The sequence below is a fragment of the Hesperophylax consimilis genome, chromosome 31, assembly GCF_061612785.1.
Source record: "Hesperophylax consimilis isolate HC1 chromosome 31, BYU_Hcon_1.0, whole genome shotgun sequence".
In the NCBI taxonomy this organism is placed as follows: Eukaryota; Metazoa; Arthropoda; class Insecta; order Trichoptera; family Limnephilidae; genus Hesperophylax; species Hesperophylax consimilis.
Genome location: NC_142866.1, coordinates 6,320,775 through 6,339,708, shown reverse-complemented (window position 1 = coordinate 6,339,708; position 18,934 = coordinate 6,320,775). Strand labels below are relative to the sequence as shown.

Sequence of the window (18,934 nt, the reverse complement as noted above, 5' to 3'; positions counted from 1 at the left end):
AATGTGGCAAATTAAGTTATTTTTAAAATGATCGAAAAACATTTAAATATTTGTGCCTGAACATCCACAAAATAAAATAAAAGGCAATTTTTTTCCATGTTTTTTTCTTGTATAAATCACAACAGGTGGATGGTGTTAAGCGGGAATTTAAGCCTTATCGAAATCTACGTAATGTGTATTATTGATAGCGGCTCAATTCAAAATATTACACGATGTAGTGCATCGCCTTAAAGATATTCTGTATTAGTGGTGAAATAAATTATTCTTGAAATGTACGAGTTTACCATTCCGTAGAGAACATACATTATTTGATGTTTCCCAACTTTTATATTATTTTTTTGTAATAATTTATAATATATTTTAAATTTTACACTTAATTCATGTTTATTTTTTAAAATAATTTCTTATTTTAATTAAGTGCATTTTCTATATAATTTCAGATGTGCTTATGTAACCGTATGTGAATTTATGTGTTTAGCTTTGTACCTTTAATTATTTTATGAATCATTATCATGTATATGCTCTGCCAATATGCATACAATGTAGAACATATAGTTAAAATTATTGTAATGCCCACGTTCGTTTGATATGAAAGTGTACTAGGGCTTAAATAAATAAATACATATTTGGTATGTACCTACTACCTCCTACAGTCCCCATTGAATAAGTAAAGATTACATTTTACGGAAAACGGAACACTTTTTTTTCTAAAAAGTATCTATCGTTTGAAATACTAGTGAATATTCACCTGAACATTTTCAAAAGAATACCCGTTAAGAGTAAGAAAATGATGACTTTAATTATGAAAATAAAAATGAAAAACTTCGTAAGAACCACATTGGAAACAAATCATTCTTTTGATATAAATAAAAGGTTTAACCAATTTATCTACGAATACAATGGGTTTTCAATTAAATAACATTGTAATTTTAAATAGTCAATTAAAGATGATTAATAATAATATATTCTTTTAAAATGGACATTTTTCAAATTTATTGTCACATTAATTATAATTTTGTATTTTTATTTTTGGTATTTATACATCTTAGTCACTCCTTCATTATTTTATGTTGAATTATAAATGTGTTCCATATATACATAAATGCAATAGTTTACTATTTTATGATAATTTATTATTTTTATAATAAGAACTAATCAATCTCCTCCTCATTACATGTTTGTCTTTAGTTACTTATTTGTCTATTTTTAAATTAGTTAAATTTAATTATCCTGACTAAGAAGTCATTGGATTTGAAACATGTTGATTATTATTACTTAAAAGTGTTGTAAATAAAATATTTCCTTTTTGTATAATTAAAATGACGCCATGAAGTAATTTAGCAAACTCGTTTTTGAAATGATGACATTAGTATTCAAAAAAGAGAATTAGTAATGAAATAATCAGCGAAACAACTCAGTTACCATATAATTTGTGACGATAGTCACAATTTTTTTTGCTAACACGTTAGCTAGTTTATTGACCTATCTAGCTGAAATAAAAAAAAAATATACAGAAACACACTTTAAAACGACGAAAAAAAACGGTGGAATAAAAATAAACGTTATGTTTGAAGTGCTTTTAGTTCTTATATAATTTAAATTAATGCTCTATATCATAATTAATAATCAGACTACTTTCATTCCTTACCTTTGTTCAGTAACCCCGTTTTCTTTATATTCTACATATAACTACAATTTTATATTGAAATAATCTGATCTTGACAAAACAACCTTGAAATGAAATGTTATCGAGTGCCGTCGAGAGAACTGCTTCAAATAAAATTACGCAAGTTCGCATTTTTTATGGAGTCATGTTAATACAGCTCGCCGTTACTTAAATTCTGCGGGGCAAAGACTCATTGATTAAAAATATATCATACACATTTTAGTACATGTAAATATATTACAGAAACAATATAGGCTACATACATATATACACAACTCGCAATCTAAATTAGTTATACTTTGCTGAAGTAATTTATTTAAAAAAAATGTAAATCGCGTATTTCACATTGTGTAATATCAGATCACATTAACTAACGTTAGTTATTGTGAAAGCATTTCAAATAGATTTGGTGTAAATCGTGTAAGATTAGTTTAAATATTATACTAGGAGAAGCTGACCCTTGGTAGGTACGTACGTAGTCGTATAAACCTGCTGCGTCCTTGTTATTGGCTTTCTATGCTCGCATCCTCGCAGCTGTTTGATTAGGATCACAGCCTTGCCCCTATGAATCTTGAATATTGAACGGCAGATTTTTTTTCAGAAGAAACGCTTAGTGAGAATCCCCGTCTTTTGATAATGTGTATAAAAACAGATTTTCTATTTTAAGCATATTAATATGAAGGTAACACTAAACATACTAGATTTTATACAAAGGTACCCAGCGAAGTGATTTAATAAAATTAAATACATACTTGACATTGTGAATGAAAATCCTAACAGCAATAATGTAACAATCTTTTAGTATAAACCATGAACGATGATTAAAATTTGAAAGTTTGTTTGCATAACGTTCTACGGCCCAATTAATATGATAATCAAATCGTCAAGCAAATTCAATAATAATTGTTAACAACAAACAATGCAGTGACGTTATGGATTTACGTTACTTTACATGTAGATTTCCCAGTAAATAATGGATATAAAATTTTAAAATGATTCAAGGTTAATAACATTAGTGTTTTTATAATGTCAACACAGCAAAACAATAACAAAGCCTCTCGTGAACAAATGGTGAATCGCATAAATCGAGGTTTCTCACTTACCGTTGCGTTGATATCAGAAATCTGAAGGTAGCTGTGGTGAACTTTCACTCGCGATAAGTCGAGTAATGTTAGCAAAAGGAATAGTGGATTCTACGAGCAGAGATAGCAAGCGCACAATCGCTCCGTGGCTCTGCCAAACGCAGAATATAACCCAACTTCAGCAACATAACCCGCGAGCGCGCTTGCCGCCTCAGTTACGTCACCGCTGCGAGTCGACTCCACTTTATTCCTCGGCTATCGCGTGTCGTCAATCCCAGTGCACAATCGCTACATAGTGCATTTATTACCGATCGTTTATAAGTAATCGCGCTGTGTGTATGAATTTTTTAAAAACTTGTATCGACCATTTGTTTCGAGCTGACACCCATAAATACAACCGTAAAAAAACTTCGCGAGTTTGAGTGGGTACCAACTTGGCCTAGTAACCTAATAAGGTGTTGCGACAATTCGTATTATTAAGTAGAGATAGACAACGCATTTACGCAACAAAAATATTTATTTGCATTATATTCATTATTTAAAGAGAAATTTTGCAGAAAAATATTTTTAAGTGGATTCCTTGCTTCGTTATAAAGATACAAAAAAATATTGCAAACAGATTAGACTTCATAATAAAAGAAGATGTAATCATGTCATATTTTAAATAAATATTCAGGTAATTACTTCAAAGACCGAATGTAAATTTTAATACCTGAATTTCAATTGAATTCGTTAGGTTCAGATCATTTTGACCTGATTGTCCACACATAAGTTCAATTGGAAAAACTTAAAAGATCCTCTGTAGTTAACCTACCTTGTTGTAACCTATAAACCTTAGAAAGTTTTGCCAAGGTCCAATATTTTCTATTTACTGAATGATATATGATGAACCTACCTGCCTAATCATCAATTAAACTCAACCTCCATTTTTTATTACCCATTCGTTAACTCGTCAATTCGAGTGTATCTAATTGCGCAGATTATTAAGTTAACTGTGTTTACTGCGCATGCCAATTTATTTTACTTTTAAAAAAACTGCAAATTTCTGACCTTCTATAAAATTTTAAATATTAAGACAACAGCGAACTTCTGAAACTTCTGTAAAATTGTAAATTTTAAGACAACAGCGAACTTCTGAAACTTCTGTAAAATTGTAAATTTTAAGACAACTGCGAACTTCTGAAACTTCTGTAAAATTGTAAATTTTAAGACAACTACGGACTTCTGAAATCTTTTAGAACTGTGAAACTTTTATTATTTGAAATGAAAAAATAATAAAACAAATAGGTATTTTAAAAATTGATATTCTGTGGGTATTCTTATCTCTGACCTATAGCATATCAATACTTACCTTTTTTCATGGAAATTGTGCATTGAAGACCGTCAAGTTCTTTTACATTTTTCACGAACGACGCCCATTTTGACTCGGGTATTTTAGTACGTTTCTTTTAAATGCAGTTTTTAAAGGCTGTATTATTTTTAAGACACTACATTTCTTGACTTTAACATAAGTTATTATCTTAAGTTTCACTGAATTATTAGGTTGGTTGAGCAAGGTAAAGATCCAAAACAATCCCAAATAACAAAATCACCTGCTCTAAACATATATCTACATATAAAGTTATAAACCAATAAGACAATATTCTATCATAATATTTGGCTAATTTATATAGCGCCGTTTTCGTGAGAAATCACCTCAAGGGCTCATATAACATTACACAAAATTGCCAAACATGTCTGGTTTAAATATGATACTATATCCTAACAACATGTTGTTTGTTAACCAAAATGTAGCGACTGACCCTTTTATAACCTGAAATTAATACACACCCATAAGTAGATGCAATCCAGAGACAAGTTTTGATGGCGGCTTTCGCAAACCCGGATACATAAAAAATCCAAAACGAGCCATGCAAGATTACGCCTGGACTGTATGAGGAATTTATGCTTTATACCTAGTTAATACGAATAGGGTACAAAGGTCTTGTGCTCTCTTGCTGACCAGCTTACAGTTAATTAACACGATAAATGACGTGACGTGTGAAGCACGCAAGTGAGACCTTTGATACCCTCAAACTCGAAGATAAATATATCTTATCTACGGAAAATCAGGATGCGACATGAATGTGAATATGCAGTCTACAAGTAATCAAGTCTACAAGTGTTCCTACTAAATCTTTTCAGACATCAATTAAAGCTGGCAGTGGTAGAACATATTTGATATCTGATAACAATCGGTAGAGTTATTTGAAAAATTTGGATGTGTGTGTTTTTTCAGTAGTTTAGAATAGTTAATAGTTTCAATGCTAAATTTAGTTTAAAGAACATTAGGTTTCAGGTCTCAGGTCGTGTTCTACATAAAATGTCAAATCTTACATTGTTTACCAAAATATAACATATTATTTTTTTAAATTCATAAAATTATACATTGAAAAAAAACGCCTTTATAATCTTTTTTTTAAATTTGGAGATGAAATTCGGTTGAGATTTATCAGTAAAATCGTGTTCCAAATGGCTGCCGCATGAACTACCAGATAAAATCCAACAACGAAAAAATAGCACGCAAAGTTAGTTATACCAGAAAATGGAAAACGAAAACGTCCAAAAAACGCTTGATGCGTATAGCGTCGTTTGACAGTACCATATAGCCCGAGCCACGGGGACTTCAGATATACATTATCCATCATATATGAAGAAGTGTCGCGATGTGGCATTGTTTTTTATACAAATCTACAGTTTTATTCCGAGGTAGATAAATTTTTGTAGGCTTTTAAAACAAGTAAAAGGTCACTGTTCCCATGATATTTCGAAAAACTACCCCCATTCACTTTTCACTTTTTTTCCGTCTTTCGTGTATTCCTATAGTTATAGTTTGAAAATTTGTCACAATAAAAATATTTATTATTATTATTATTACTTATTTGTAGTAAAATAAGAAGTATGCGTAAGGCTGATATAACACAAATAGGTAAGATTAAGAAAGAGGCGCTTAGATTTTATTTATGTATTACTGCACTTTAAGGGGCATTTACACAAAAAATAAACAGTATTTATTACATATAACTGAACTGCCTCAGTAACAATCTTTCGTATTTGCTTAGTTATAAATTGTAGATTAATCCGTAATTTGGACATAAAGATCGGATGAATGAATAAAGGAGTGTAATGGGATTATATGACGTGGAAATGATGGTAGACGAAGTCGTGGACGCCCAAGGAACGATGGCACACCCAAGAATACCATAAAAAATAAACTTTTTCAAAAACTATTCTTAACTACATTATTATTTAAACCTTACATCGGGCAACACCGGGTTTACTCAAATAGTTTCAGATATAAATAAGTAAAACTTGATGTAAAATAACATTAATGAGATAGGTACATAGATATATCGGAAATGAACGATTATAGTGAACATCTCCTATAGTTTTATTACGAAACTATAATCACGTAGGTACTCATAGATATTTCATGCGTACAAAAGCCTAAATAATAATTCACATAGCAAGAAGAATGGAAATACGTTTTAAGAAAATTTTTGCGACATGACGACATTATTTCAATTCATCGGTTTTTTAGGTCGCCACGATATGAAATCATGAGGAGTTAAAATTGTCGATAATATTGAGATAGTCCATGATGAGATGCACAATATATGACCTCCTAAGTACCTCTAGGATTCTTTATGCATACCTACATATTATTATTATTTATAGAACCGTTAAAAGCCACCGTTGTCACCAAATGAATATTCGCAACAATCAATTATTAAGACTGCTTATCAAGTGTACCTACTTTTATTTATTTTCAAAATACGCATAGTTATGAACACATGTAAAGTCATTTTCATTTAAAAATAATAATTATATTTAATTAAAAGCACCCAATCCTTGACGAAGGGAAGTGCGGAGTAACGAGAAAACTCTGTTATTTACTTTCAAATTAATTTTGTTGATTTCTGAGACGATTTCTCAGCAAATGAGTATTAAAATCAGAAACAACTGAACTTATTCTGGTTTTATAGTGAATTATTTTGGGGTATTATGCCGTGTTGCGCCAGCTCCTTTGGACAGCATTACAGTATTAGGGGCAGATGTGGACATGGAAATGGACGTCGATGATGGATACTATACTGAAGGAGGTAGCGCAATACGCATACTAGCGCAATACGCATACTAGCGCAATACGCATACTAGCGCAATACGCATACTAGCGCAATACGCATACTAGCGCAATATTTTTTTTTTTTTTCGCTATACTAATTTTGAACCGGCTCGATGCACAATTCCAGTAATTCAGTATGGCTACCAAAACTTTGTTTTGGTTTTTGAAGCTTTATTTAGATGTTAGCAAATTTTTTCATATATCTAGTAATAAAAACATATAAATACAAAATAAAATAACAAATAGAATCATAAAATTAGAGAGAAAAAAATATACAGTATAAAAAAAAGAAAAATAGTTACACCGGTTTAAGAAATAGAGCCTGAAAAATACATCTAACTCCTTTTAAAGTGACAATGATATTTGTGAGAGTTTACAATTCATAATTTTTTTTAAAATTTATATAGCACATGTTTTACGAAAAGTATCAAGACTTGAGGCTTCCTTTATGGCACTTGGTAGGTTATTATAAAGCTTTTGCCCTTTTTAAAACACGATGTTATGTGTGCACGTAAGTTAAAACTGTGCATATTGACAAAAAATCGACTCTAGCTCCACTTAACCTCCTTTATACTGATTTTTAACCTAATCGGTGGAGAAATTACTGTAGAATTTCAAAATATATTCAAAAAGATTTTTTATTTTGACATAATATTTGGGTTCAACTCCCCCCTAATTTTCCCTATACGGATTTTGAACTTAATCGGTGCAGAACTGTAGTTTCAATAAGGTCGACAAAATTATGTATTTGGTGTCTGTATACAAACACATACATGTATACAAACATACATACATCCAAACTTATCTTTAAAGGTAACATTTAGAAGGTGAGGTTTAATTTTTATTCACAATGAGTTTAATTTTATATGATTTTTTTGCATTTTGCGGCCCCCGGGTAATAAGAAAGGTCATGTTAGAATAAAACGCATTGTTACTAATACAAATCTACATTGTATTGACTTTAATTCAAGCCCGTATCTCATTCCAGGGCTGACATGATTCATAATAATGTATCACAAAAATACGTATAAACATCTAAATTCAGTTATTAGATTAGCTAAATGCTAGTTATCTCTCTGTCGATGACTAATAATATGTCATTTAATAATCGCAGCTTATTGATCACTAGACATTTCTATCTCCAAAGCCCAAACATACGGCTGAAAAGAGGTTCCCACACAGACATATGAATATATAGACTAGAAATTAAAGGTGAGGGGTAAAATCAACTGTTGAAGAACGAAGGGGGTAAAGCTGACTGTGATTCGTCAATAAATCAATCTGACAGTATATAGGCATCTCGCATTATAATATCACCATTTAGTTCTTAAAAGTAAAATCTGCTTTTGAATGAATAGACATTTTTACACGGGAGCGCAAATTACTCGCCACGTTATGACCAAATTCGCGAAGTCCAAATTCGGCAAAAAAAATTCTTCTATTTTCAGAGTCGAATATTTTGTTTACGTATTTAGTAAAGACACTTTTATAAGTGTTCATAATTTACTTCCCAGTAACAACGATGCGCACACTTGAGAATCGCTACATTCGACCAATGTTGGCTCGATGTGATAGTATATGTTTCTACAACTGATTCATATTATACGACGTGAATAAGCTTAAAATGATGCTTACATATGGAATGTAATACGACAATTGGGTTTATTCTGTTTTTCACATTTATATTTACAAGTTTTCATATCACAAGCCACTATTTTGTCGTGTTATTTCATAAAATGCCTCGACCCTAGCTCGACGCTAGTTCGAACAAGAATGATGACGTCACATTCTCAAGATTCACGGGAAGCCATACGCAAGCCCAGCCGGCTCCAATGGAACCGGTATGGGGAGTGGGGAATAATACGCTTTTAATCACTTAGGGCAGGTCTACTAATATTCATATGTCTATGGGTCCCCACATCTCCCGATATGCTATTGGGTAATTAGATTTATGTTTTTTTTCTCAATATTACTACGCGATAAATTAACAGATACAATCTATTACAACATAGCTTGTTTTCAATTGAGGCCAACTGCATTTTATTTTTAAAGAGTTTGTTTGACCAAATAATAGGTTGTTCTTTTAACCTAAAACAACAATAGAGACAAAACTTGGTCTCGCTTTAGGAAAAGCCATTAAAGTTTGTTCCGATGGTATTTTGTCGTGTCGTTATTACGCCACTACCCAAACCTCTTAAATACTCAGCCTACGTAACGAGAAAAGTGTGCAATGGTTACGCACTTTGAGTTGAGAGTACGATGGTTTGACTCACGCTACTATTTATTATTATATGCTAGTATTTTAAAATTTTTTGAATTTGCCAGCTTATGGTAAATTTTGTCATGTTTGATGGACGTATAATTTTAGATCTTTTAGAAAATGACTTTAAAAATGATTTTTAATTGAGTGAAAATAACCAATTTTGTATACAGTACGAGAAATAAACAGAAGTAAATAAATAATCATGTGTTATTTGTAGAATTAGTTGTAGACGGAAGTGGTGCCCTCTGTTATTTAAAAAAAACCATTGAAGTATTCAAACTGCTTTTCCCAAAATTGATAATTTCCAATCTTACAAGATTTATAGTCCAAGTATCAGATAAGAAAAATAAAAAAATCCTTATATTGACAATTTTTAAACTTCATATAATGTCAAATGAAAAAATGTTTTTATAACAATTTCTCGACCCATTTTCGGAGCTTAAAGTTTTATAATTTCAAATTTTCCTGAAAACTTTGTTTAGAAAAATTAAAATTTCCCTAGATGGAAAATTTCAAACTTCACATAATATCAAAAAGGTATCTTAAAAAAAATCCTACGTTTATTCAAAAAGATTTTTTCAGATAAATTTTCCGAGTTCAAAAACATCGATAACAAAATCAAAAAGAAAAATGTCTTACCGAAAAGATAGTGAAAATATCGAAAATAAATTTTGAAAAAAAAATCTAAATGATGATTCCAACTTCATCGACGACTATTTTCTGTCACTTTGTTTTGTCTCAGTGAGTTTGCTGCCACTGGATCGCTCGATATTATTTGTCCAAGGAATCTGAAATTTTTGGAATCGGTTCCTTTCGGTTTGAAAAAATTCTAATATTTTCGCTATGAATATGAAACAATGTATCTAAAATTATGTTTTTCATATATTTTACACCATTACCTTACTATAACGAATGTAATTTTATGCGCAGGGTCTTACAGCGGTTTACGTCGATTGCTTACCGACCGAATGTGTGAATCAAAATCAAAACCTGAAGGATTCCGAAATATTTTTCATACATACTTCCTTCGTACATTATGTAAGTTCTCACTTGCCTGTTCAATAGCATTTTCGAATAAATTAACTTTACCCTCTATTTAAAAATAATTATTTGTAAACATTTGGTATTGGATATTGTTTAAATTATATTTAAAGGCTGTCGTGGTAAACTCTGAGAAATAGTTAGGATGCAAGCGAATTCTCCAATTAATGTTTTTTTACTGTCATGTATACTATGTTATTCTATCTGTATCTGTGTTTTCTCCAAGAAAAAATAAAATAAGACCCAAGGGATAACGGGCTGTGTAGAAATTAGTTTTCATTCGTCCAGTGAAATTAAAATTCGTATATTAGGTAGGCATTCACAAATGTTTTTCTTTGGATATAAAAACGAGTACATTTTTGCACACATTCTAATAAAATTACTGTTTTACATACAAATGTGCAAAATTCTAACATAATCTAAAGTCCATTTAAAAGCCGACAGCGGGTTTTTATCTGCTAGTTATTATTTATTTTCGAATATTTATTTATGAGACATGTTGATAGTTTTTTTGTGAAAATAACGTTTGTAAACAACGTTGATTATTTTCATTCAATTTAAATGTTATTCTTCATGTTGTTGTACTATTATAAGTATGTCAATTATGTTAATGGCACGTGTTGTGCCGTATATGTGTAAATAAATAAAAAATGAAAACTGTGTTGATGAATAACGAACGAATAATGTGGGCGGAGAAAAAAAACTAAATGATCTGTTCGAGGATTTCGGCCTCAAAACAAGTTTCTGCGTACGTCACGATCCATTTTTCAGCTTGACATTATCACAAGTTAATAAATAATTGAGGTTTTAGTGGTTTACCTTAAATGTCAATTGTAAGCGGGACGTGTAAAAATATATTCACTAAAATAGTTTTTGGTTTGCCTCGGGTCAAATGTGTAATAATAACTATATTTTTCGCTTACTGTGGTTGTAGTGGATAGTTTCTAATATTGTGAGGTTATCCGTAAACTGGTAATTCTTGTCTTTCCTCTTAAAATTTTAATTTCATTTATTTATAGTTATGTTATCAAACCATTATCATACAAATACATATATCGTTGGTATTTTATTTTCATATCGGATGATGAAATTTTTTTAAATTTATTTCAATATATACGCTTAAAAAATATGTCAATCATTTATTTATTTGTTACTTCCTTACTCTTATAATTTTGTCAAGGCCTAAAATACCATCGCATGTCAGTCTTGTTTAAGGTCAGAAAGGTTCGAATAATATTTATAACTTCAGGATTCATCGAACATAAAATAATAAGGCGGTTAATTTGTGTAGTTTCTTTTTGAAAAAAATCACCTCAAGGGCGCTGAACAAATATTACTTTCTCGGCTCTATCCAATTATGTATTTACAAAAACTTTCCTACTTACCTGATGTGTTTGTTGCTTACTTACTGACTTACCTTTATTAATATTTTGATTTGCTCGTCAGAAATCTTATGAAAAAAAAAATCATTTTTAAATTTAAATACATACTGACAAATGGTTTTCATATTCAAATAATATTTTTAAATTATTTTCGACGTGAAAATATTTTTAAGAACGAAAAACAAATTAAAAATTAAGGAACAACCTTTCGATATACAAGTTCTAATAGAAAAATAGTGTAGTGATTTACTTATACATTCCTTATTAATTTTTTTTTATACATAATTATTTGTATTAACTAGTTTTGAGCATGTATTAAAAATATAACATTAAAATAATTTGATAGTTGAGGAAATGAATTACCGATATGATTAAGCTACAAATAATTTGCAATGCTTCGGCCTACACTTCTCACTTTAAAAAAAAATCCAATTTGTTTTAGTCGACTTTATTATTTATACGGTATAATAAAATTTACTGTTCAATACTTTCCATAATTATTATTATTGATTTCCTTACTGACTTATTTTTATCCGGAAAGTTTTGGCGTTTTTTATTATTTAAATACCTTTATTTATACAAAATATTTTATTATCATTTGCTAATTCACGCATCATTGGAAATAATACAGCAATCATTATTTAAATCAGTGAAAGGACACATAATGGTATTTGCCAATATTTCGATCGAGTTAATTAAAGAAATAGTTTTATGCGTCTTTTTTGATTATAAAATAATACTATAGGTAGTGAGCAGAATTTTTTTTTGTTCGTAATCAGTCTGGTCGAGGGGTAAAGCTTTCGACTAGGTCACGGGTTCAAATCCCAGCGCACGCAAGTAAATTTTATTTAATTAAATCGTGATATTGTACAATTTATATATTAAAAATATATGTGGTATACTTGCGGCACGTTCCAGGGATGTACAAACTTCTAGAGAGAGTTGTGCTCCGCAGACTTACTCCGATTCTGGAGAAAGTGGTCCCACAAGAGCAAGCTGGCTTCAGACCAGGCCGAAACTGCTGCGATCAGGTGTTAACAATGACAACACACATTGAATCTGGTTGCCAGAAACGGCTTAAGACTGCGGCAGCGTTCATTGCTCTCTCTGCGGCCTACGACACGGTGTGGCACAAAGGCCTCCTTGTTAAACTCTATGACACCATAGAAGACGGCAACACAGTACGACTCGTTGAACAACTGCTTACTAAAAAGCAAAAAAAAACCCTCAATAATGGCCTTGCCCAGGGCTCATTTTGGAGGAGGCCCACCACTTCCCCACCCTGTTTTATGGTAACCTTTCAGAGCTCTCGCAAGGTCGCTAATCTTTTTTTTTAATAAAACGTGTCTAAATTTAAGATTTCAAAACAAGACCTCTAAAATGTCCATATATTAGTAACTTGTTAGTAAGGTCTATATAACATATATATGTTTATATATATATTTCAACAATAGAGGCAACTGAATGTCTAGAAGCAATAACTCGTTGGATGTCTTCAAACAAGCTGAAGCTCAATCCATCTAAGACTGAGTTTCTCTGGGCAGCCACAACCAAACGTCAACATTTCATAGACAATTCACCTATTACTATTTCCGGCAGCGATATCATCCCAAAAACAACAGTCAAACTTTTCGGTGTCAATTTAGATTCAGACTTTTCGTTTAGAAGTCAAATAAATAGGACTGTAAGCACCGGGTTTTTTCACCTAAGACAACTCAAGTCTGTCAGAAGAAACCTTCCTACAGAAGCAACAAAACTACTTATCAACTCCTACGTAAGTCTCGCGTCTCGATTACTGCAACGGCATTTATGCCAGCCTTCCAAAATATCAAATTGACAAACTTCAATCAGTGTTTAATGCAGCAGCACTGCTCATAACCGGGGTTTCAAAATATTCGCACATTTCAGAACACCTTCGTAACCTTCACTGGCTCAAGTGCCCTGAAAGAATCCAGTACAAACTGTGCTGGATGGTGTTTAAATCCATCAATGAAATGGCTCCACCCTACATCTCTGAACTATGCGTCCCGGAAAACACTGGTCTGAGGCAATCAACTCTTAGATCAGCAACATCATCAGCTGTTGGTAGACTGATAGAACCTAAGCGCAAGCCAAATACTAAGTTTGGTGATCGCGCTTTCGGTGTATCTGGGCCGAAGGCTTGGAATAAACTCCCTCCGGAACTAAGATCCATAACAAGACCAACAGAATTCAGGTCTAAACTAAAAATTTACCTTTTTAAGCTGTCGTACCCTTTGATTAAATATACCATTCCTAAGAGAAAGTCCAGTTATATTCAATTTTTCAATGTCCTAAATCCTGTATCTAAATTTCGCCAGTAAACAATAAGATAATGTTAATTAAGTGTTAATCTCAAGTGACCTACCAGGTAAGTATTGTACTGTATATTTTCTCCATAAATAGTTAAGTGATAACATAGATCACTGTAGAAATGTATTATTAGTATGTACAGCGCCATTGAGGTGATTTTGCACAAAAACGGCGCTATACAAGTCATCCAATTATTATTATTTATTTATTATTAACAGAATGGCTCAGTTCTGGCCCTATCGCTTTTTAACATTTACACTCGAGACCTCCCTCACACTGAAGGCAGAAAATTTTCTTAAGCAGATGACAACGCCGGCACAACTCAAGCCAAAACACTTAGAGCAGCAGAAGATATCCTCAATTCTGACCTAAAAGCTATGTAAGAATATTTCCTCAATTTTGACCTAAAGGCTATGGAAGAATATTTCCTCAATTGGCGACTAAAGCCAAATGGGTCGAAAATAGTTGCGACAGCTTTCCATCTTAGCAATTCACAAGCGAATGTCAAACTCTGTATTCAGTTTGATAGAAAAAATATTTACCATGACCCCCACCCCCGCTATCTTGGATTTACTTTAGACAGGAGCTTGAACTACCGGCAACACATAGAAACAGTGGGTAAAAAAACTAGGACCAGGCTTATTTTAGTAATAAGCTAGCTGGAACTAGCTGGGGATGCGATGTCAACACGCTCAGAACATTGCCCTGGTTTTCTCAACGACTGAATACTGTGCTCCAGTATGGGCTAGAAGCGCCCAAACGTACATGGTAGACGTTCAGCGTAATGCTACAATGCGAACCATCAGCGGGACTTTAAAATCTACTCCTCTTCCTTGGCTCCCCGTACTTGCAAACATAACCCCGCTAAACATCAGGCGAAAAATTGCAACACTGAGGGAATAAAAGAAGGCGCTGCAAAAAAGCGCAATACCTTTGCACGAAGATGGCTTGCCGCTTGAAGTCTCGAAAGCCCTTGTCTTGGGCGGAAGGAGAGAGGCTCCTCCGATTACCTCTCACTCCAGAAGATAGGTCTAAACTTGAGTGGCAAACGGCCAACGTGGGAAATGCCCACCTCATACAGGACCCCACCGAGACACAGCCTGGGTTCTCATTGCCTCGCAAAACTTGTTCGCCATCAATAGGTTAAGGTTCTCCCATAGCCTCTGTGCCCACATGATGCACAGATGGGGCCTTAAAGAGTCGGCAATGTGTGGATATGGTGCGGTGCAGACCACCGAACATGTGGTCAACGAATGCCCGCTCCATTTATTCCCCGGCGGGATAGATGAGGTTCACATGGCGATGCCTGAGGCCCTAGAATGGCTCGCAGACCTTGATCTCCCCCTTTACCTCCCCTCCACCATACGAAAAAAGAAGAAGTTCCAGTGGAAGATACTCTCAATATCGCGCTGGTGAAAGACCACCATTCAGAATTTAAATGTTACTTGAAATGGCTTTAGCCACGTTTGGTGACTAGATATGAACAGCCATATACTCCACCACCTTCCTCTTCCCATCACCCTTCCTTCCCCAAAAGCTTCAGCCTCACAACGTACCCAATTGGGGACGCCATATTATCTGGCTCCAGACGGTTGGAAGCACTTAGGACTCTTGTGCGGTATTCATATAAATAAATAAGTCAATCTTTTTTATTTCCAAGAAGTCGTAAAAAGAAATTTTATTCGTTTTCTTGTAAATATTATATAAGTGAAGCAGAAAATATAATGAAGTAAATTTTATATTATTATTTAAAATAAACAAATACTCCAGTATACACCAGCGAAACATATTGTATACTACATTTAGATTGGGAAGGTAGACAGATACTATTTTTTATGTTTCCATTTTAATATGAAAACTGAATAGCCAGAAATTTAAACGTTTTTCGGTCTTGTCTTTGGATAAGTACCACTTTATTTACTGACAGTTTTGTAAACAAAACACCGATGTCAACAAAATTGACATTTTCAATTACGGGATGAATAAAAGTATAAAAGTCCATAAAGTATTGTATTGTTTGGAAAAAAATCGGTTTATGGGAGTCACTCGAATAACCGAAATTGAACTTGATTTAGACTAATTTAGGGCTGGGAATCCTGGGGATTTAATTCTAATACCTTTTTCCCATGTTCTTCCGCCTACTCTAACCCAAACTAAAAACCTAACCTATTTTGTAAAAAATATTATTATTATATGGCAACACTTTTTATTTTTTGGTTGGCACTTCTGAAATGTGAGACTATTAAACAGTCATTAATTTGATTTTCTTATGTCATAATTGATAAATAAAACATGGTTTCTATGTATCGCGTACGAAATTTCAAAACCCTATAACTCAGTTAATAGTGCCGACCCCCACCTAATTCTTACAGATTCGGATTCCCCAGCTCTAAATTAGTCTAAATCAAGTTCAATTTCGGTTATTCGAGTGACTCCCATAAACCGAATTTTACCCTATTGTTTTATTGTATTGTTTTTTGACATGTAACTTTTAATGTTTCTGTTGTTTATGAATTTTTTTTTATGGACACACTAAGAAAAATGAGTACTAATGATTCACTAAAATCCTGTTAAAAACGAATTGGCACGCCACTTCCCAAAATATTAATAGTAAATTTAGAATATATCGGAATACGTGTTCTTGCATGCTTAATAAATATAACGACGAAATTCGAAAATATTATAATATTTATGAGCACATGTTCCGACAACCACTGATAGTTTGTTAGGAAGTATGTCAATTCATACGTTAAAGGCTTGCAGTCTCGTTTTCAACAGGAATGCGAATAATTTTACTAGTTTTTTCCGTGTCTTCTTATATTTTGTTATAGTATTATGATATTGGTAGATATGATATAGTGCTATTCTGTAAATTCTTTTCACTTGTTAACACAAGTAGCAAAATGGTTGAATTTTTTTAGTAATTTCAAAAAATATATATTATGTTATAGTATTGTTATTTTCTGAAATAGAAAATTTACTGAGATCAAACACAGACTAAAACAGAATCAACTGAACTATACGAAAAAACACTTCATATATATATATATATATATGTATATATATATCAAAAAACATCTTACTTGTTTTAAAATTATAAAAAAAATATATATATAACTTTGATGTAATATTAATTTTCTTATAATTAAATTATACATAATATGTAAATGAAATCCTCAGCATGGGAGATCCCAGTGAGGATATCATTATATCTATTTGTTACACAAAATAAAACACTTTTTTTATGCTTCCGATTTTGTTGTCCGGGTTAAATCTTCCCCATAGGAAAAACTAAACCCTTCCACTCACTTTTCCACAAATGATCAGCTAGTCAATCAACACTATGTAAGTGCATTATATAAGTAAAATAAATACAAAACAATTCAAGAACAACAACACGTCAAATCACCAGATATCAAATGGGAAAAAAATTCACCGTCTCCAGATATTTTCATATCAGAGGGTTCGGCTCGGTAGAACTTCTAACAGGGCCTATAAATCCTACTGATCCCTCGACATAAATATTTAAAAAATCTTTTGTTATCCTACATGTATTCAAAATGACCGACTTTTACATCTTTGTATATAAATTTTTTGATAGATCTAATACGCCTAATTTTTTAATTAGAGAGCTAGGTATAATGCCAGTAGCCGAAATAACGAATGGTAATATTTTTATAGTCTGAGAATGCTAAATTCTTTTTATTTCATTTCCTAAATCTGTGTATTTTTTTATTTTTTCGCTAACAGATTTTTGAATATTACAGGAATTTGGTATAGCGACATCAATGATATAAGTTATTTTTTTAATTTTGTCATGTAAAACTATATCGGGTCTATTATGACTAATCGCTCGGTCTGTTAGTATAGTTTTATCATAATATATTTTATAAAATTCGTTTTCTAAAAATGAATTTGGTTCGTATTCATAATATGGTACTATATTACGACAGTCAATCAAGTTATGTTTAATTACCAAATTTTGGTGAATTATTTTTAAAACTTGATTGTGCCTAAATGTATACTCGGACGGTGCTAATATAGAACATCCCGATATAATATGTTCTATAGTTTCCGGAAAAGCCAAACATTTTCTACACAAATCATCAATTTGATTTGTATCTTTGATTAAATGCTTTCTATAATTTTTAGTATTAATGACTCTATCCTGAATGGCAAGCATAAATCCTTCTATTTCTGCGCTCAACTCTCCAATACTCAACCATTTGTTTGACGAAAATTTGTCAACATACGTTTGGTTGAGATAATTGAAGTGTTTTGCGTGTAAAATTTTATTTGACCAGGAATCTAACAATTCCCGGTTGGGATTTATAAAAAATGTTGGCATTCTCATCGTATAAATTTAAAGGTGTAATATTTCTATCTGCCTTGCAAATTATTTTGTGCATTTCTGAGCTATGAGCTTTCCTATGGAAAAAAGTTCTTAGCATTTCTACCTGATTATGTTTCAAAGAAGTTATTTTGACTTTACCTCTACCTCCTAAATTTCTAGGTAAATTAACTCGTTCTATAGCTGAATTTGGATGATGGCAATTAAACTTTGTTAACGTAGTTCTAATTAATCTTTCTAAGTTTTCTAAATCTGTATTAGACCATTTAATTATGCCAAATGAGTACGTTAATAGAGGTATTGCCCAAGTATTTATTGCTTTTACTAAATTTTTAGCAGATAGATTGCATTTTAAAATTTTCCTGATCCTAGTTTGAAATTTAATCCTAATATCATTTTTAATACTAGTATGGTCTAATCTATTTGATTGTGGGTATCCAAAATACTTATAAACCTAAAGGAGTAAAATGGTAAAATTGTGTGTAGTTTCAAAAACAAATATATTATTTATTTATTTTATTGATACATGATTTAGAGAGTACCTACATGTGGTATTTTGTTATATTTCACCCTCCATGCTAGGGATGTCCCTGTGTTATGACGGGTGAATTTTACAGTTTTCGGACATAGAATCTATACATTAATATAATATA

The 18,934-nt window shown here is 32.0% G+C and overlaps 1 protein-coding gene across 1 annotated transcript in view; it reads right to left on the bottom strand.

Moving 5' to 3' along the window:
- The window catches only part of LOC149409387 (putative fatty acyl-CoA reductase CG5065), a 42,436-nt gene extending 39,500 nt beyond the window's left edge, over nucleotides 1–2,936 (bottom strand). The window contains exon 1 of the mRNA XM_089649882.1: nucleotides 2,770–2,936. The gene's annotated coding sequence lies outside the window, so the exon portion shown is untranslated. The remainder of the gene's footprint in view (nucleotides 1–2,769) is intronic.
- Nucleotides 2,937–18,934: the final 15,998 nt, after the last annotated feature.